The following is a 4,537-nucleotide window of genomic DNA, read 5'->3' as shown; positions in this document are numbered from 1 at the left end:
ACATGAAGAACATCATGGAAAAGTACGCTCATGACTAGGGGTGGGCGGAATTTGCGGAATTAACCTTCGCAAATTATCGCGAGAATGTTTAAAATTATCGCAAACAAGCAGAAATATCGCAAAGATGCGGAAGTTTTTTTCCGGCATGTTCGCGAGATTTTCTGCATGGTTGCGGGTCGCCAACTTACCCATGTGGTTGCTTGCGGGCGCGGCCATCTTGTTTTGAGTTGTTCTCGCGGTGCATGATCGCGAGAAGAAAGACGTGATCGCGCGACGCATGACGTCACTGCGGGCGCGAACTGTCGCGAGACAGCGCAAATGGCTAAAAACAATACAACATCTCATGGAGAACGCGACCGGATCAAGAAAACTTGTCGGCGAACGCAGGGATTCAGGTAAGGCGATCGCGCGCGCACGAGAATGTATCATTTTACAGCGCGAGCAAGAAACAAATTATCGCCAAGCTGCGGAAACCGGAATTTTTGACATTTTCGCGCTCTCCGCGGAACGCAAAAATGTCAAATTATCGCAATTTCCGCGAACGGAACGAAATTTTTGCCCAGGCCTACTCATGACCGTACCCAGTGTGGATGGCATGTGTGAAGTGCACTATGGGAATTCTACCTGTAGCTAAAGTGATTGTTGGAATTAGAAAAAGTGCCCACATCTTTCTTGCATTTTGGAGAAGAAACATCCTAGACTACGTTATTTCTGGTGATTGTGGCTTTAAGCTACTTGACTTATCTTTTTTTTTGTTGTATTTTTTTTTTTTTGTTAGTATGCAGTTAGACTGGACTCAATTCAGGAATATTTTGAGAGCGTAAATCATCTGAGTCTATCTAATTCCCTTATAGAACAGATTCAACTTGAAATATCAGGTGCAGAAACCTTGGCAGCCCTGAACTCTATTGCGGGAGCGAAAACCTGTGGAAATGATGGGCTTCCTATAGAATGTTATAAGGCATTTGCAAAGGAATTGACTCCCTTCCTGACAAAGCTATTTAATCATATTAAGATGGGTGGTGCTTTTCCCTCAAGCTTCAAAGAGGCAAAAATTGTGATCTTTGAGAAAAAGGGCAAAAGTTCCAAGGGTCTCAATTCCTATAGACTGATTAGTCTTTTAAATGCTGACTACAAAATTCTTAGGAAAATCTGGGCCCAACGTTTCACTCACTCACGCACAGGAAGTGATTCATAGTGATCAGTCCGGGTTTGTCGCTGGAAGGTCAATGTCCTCTAATACTGGGTTTTTAATTCAGGCTCTGGACTTTTTTAACAATAATTCTATTCCAGCGCTCATTATGATGGTAGACGCCGAAAAGGCATTCGACCTGGTTAATTGGGATGCACTCTTTTATGGTCTGGGCAAGTTTGGTGTCCCTTGCCAGGTCTTTTTTTTTTTATCCTCATCTCGCCAATAAGCATTAACAGAGAAGGCCGTCGTTCTGTTCTATACACCCTGCGGCCACTGTTTTCGCTTAGGTCTGACCAGACCTGCCCCATTGATGCAGGCTTGGTGTAATCATAGGACGAAGAGGGGGGAGGGAGGGTGGGGTGGGGTGGAGGCACCAGGGACAAGTTATATCAATCTCAAGTTCAGGCCCCAGGACAGTAGGGGTTGCCAGATGTTCATCTCACTCTCCCTGCCTCCTCCCTGATCCAATCGGGCCATAGCGAATGCAGCCTTGTACCAGTCCTCACCCCTAGGGGGGCCCGGATCTTTCCACTTCATACATATCTCACGTTGAGCTAATAATACTAGGTTTAACAGCAGACCCCTCTGTGACTGCGATAGGTGGTTCCCTGGTATTCCAACTCCTCTGAAGATTATCAAAGAGATTTTCATCCTGATGTTAAATTAAAAATATCACAGAGGGCATCCCCCACTTCTCTCCAATATCTTCTAAGGACAGGGCACTCAAAGAAGATATGTATATCATTGGCACTCGGGGCATTGCATCTTGGATACTTGGGGGATGATGAAGGGGCAAACCTGGCAATTTCAGCAGGTGTATAGTAGAGTCTATTTACCACATAAAAGTGATTCTTTTGTAAACTGGCCGGTTTAACATATTTATACAGAAGTTTCATAGAGGGTTCAAAAAGATCTACCACAATCCCATCAAGGGAGGATTGGTTCCAAACTGCATGTTGCAAAGGCAGTTCTTTATCATCAGCATCCATAAGTTTTCCATACCAGAGGGAAATTTCTTTTTTTTTCTTTATTAATTTTTGTGTCATCACACAGCCAAGAAAAAACAATAAATAAGAGCAAGATATATAACATCAACAAAAGTAGATCCATAACACACACAGTCAGTATAATTTACAACACAAAATGAGATTCATAGCCAGTTAGAGAGTGGAGTCCACAATTTCAAACCAATTATCCTTCTTCTCTTGCCTTTTCTCTTATAAACTGCCATTTCCAAATGATATACGAACAGTAATCTAGATTGCCAATTGCTAAAGACAGGTGGTTCAATATCGAGCCATTGTGTTCTAATACACCACCGAAAGATTGACATACATATAAATATAAACCTATCGTCCATAACCGTCCTAACACTATCCCTGCTAGTTTGTAAGCCCAAGATGTTTTTCCAACAGTAATTGATAAACATAGCCAATTCTTGGTCTTTTTTGAATTACTTCAATAAGCTTAACCTTTTCAAACAAAATTTGATTGTCAGCACTTTTCCTTTCTAAAAAGCTACGTACCTGTAAGAACTTAAAAAATTCTATCCGAGCTACACCATATTTTTGCTGTAAAAATAAAAAGGAAGATATCTGTTGTCCATCAGTTAAGACTCCCAATTGACGTATACCAGCCCGATACCATCTAGCCATAATTGAATCTCTAAAAATGTCAGGCAACAAAGGGCAATTGTTTAGCGGAGTATAATAATTTAAATTGGAATTGAGTCCAATTCTTTTTTTGATTTTCCTCCAAATCTCAAAAGCGGTTTTAATAATTTTAAATTTGTTTTTTTTATAATAACTAGGCTCAATAATGCGAACTAAACATTGTCGGGCCTCCTCTCCTAATACCATCTCATATATTGATGGTCTTACTGACTCGTCCAACCGTATATCATTGACGAGTAAAACACCCATGTTCTGTAAAAGAGCAGACCAATAATATAACTGAAAATTAGGTATAGCCCATCCCCCTCTATCTCTTGGTAAGGTACACATTTTCAGGGCTCTTCTAGATCTATGATAACCCCAGAGGAATCTAGAGCACATTCTATCGATTTGATTAAATATAAATATAGAGAAAAGTAGAGGAATCGTTCGAAATAAATACAAAAATTTAGGAAAAATGAGCATTTTTAGCACATTGCTTCGACCATATAAAGACAAATGAAGATTATCCAGCCTTTCTAAGGTTTTATTAGCAGAAGCAATTATTGGATCAGTATTGAGCCGAACAATCTTATCGATATCTGCGGATATTTTTATTCCTAAATATATTACTTCAGCCTCAAAATGCATGTCATTTGGACGCCCTGAATCTGAATGCAGCAATTGAGTCTTAGAGGCATTTAATTTATACCCAGAATACTTGCCAAATTTTTGCGAAGCTTCTACTAGCTTGGGTAAAGCAGTCTTGATATTTGTTGTTACTATAGCGATATCGTCTGCATATGCAAACACCTTATAAGTAATATCATATATCCGCACTGATTCGATTCCAGCATTATTTTCCAAACTATTTAAAAAAGGCTAGATATACAAAGCAAATAACAGAGGCGAAGTAGGACAGCCTTGTCTTGTCCCCCTAGTAATTGTTATATTGCCAGAAAGTCTACCTGCAATACGAATCGCTGCTTTTGGATAAATGTATAGAGCCTGAATTGCTTTAATAAATTCAACAGGAAAGCCCTTCCAAACTAGAGTTGACCATAAGAACTTCCAACAAACCCGGTCAAACGCTTTTTCGGCGTCTAACAGGGCCACTGCAACCGGAGAATTAGAGGCCGGCGCCCAGTCTAATAGAGAAATAATTCTTTTGACATGATCTGTCGTATCACGCTGCGAAATAAAGCCGTGTTATCTCTTAGATACCAGCAAAGGCTTAACATTATTTAGCCTATTCGCTATAATTTTTGAGTATATTTTACTATCCGCATTAAGAAGAGATATTGGTCTGTAAGATCCCATGTCAGTTTCTTTCTTCCCTTTTTAATTTTTTTTTACTATAATAGCCTCTGACCATGAATCCGGAGGACTACCCAGAAAGGATTGTTGGCAAACTTCCAGCAATTCTTTTTTTAATATATTTCTAAAAGTACGATAAAATTCCAAAGGAATATGATCCGGACCCATTGCCTTACCCGGGGCTAAATCTAATATGGCTTTTTCCAATTCCTCCCATACTATTGGGGCGGATAATGATGTTTTCTGTATCTCTATAAGTCCTGTAGACACTAATCCATTCAAATATTCCCCCCCATCATAAACTAACGTCTCGTTTGACGGTGCACTATAGAGGGATTGATAAAATATTTGGAAGGCTTCCAAAACCCCCTCT

The sequence above is a fragment of the Triturus cristatus genome, chromosome 8 (genome assembly GCF_964204655.1).
Source record: "Triturus cristatus chromosome 8, aTriCri1.1, whole genome shotgun sequence".
Taxonomy (NCBI): domain Eukaryota; kingdom Metazoa; phylum Chordata; class Amphibia; order Caudata; family Salamandridae; genus Triturus; species Triturus cristatus.
This window is presented reverse-complemented; position numbering follows the sequence as displayed.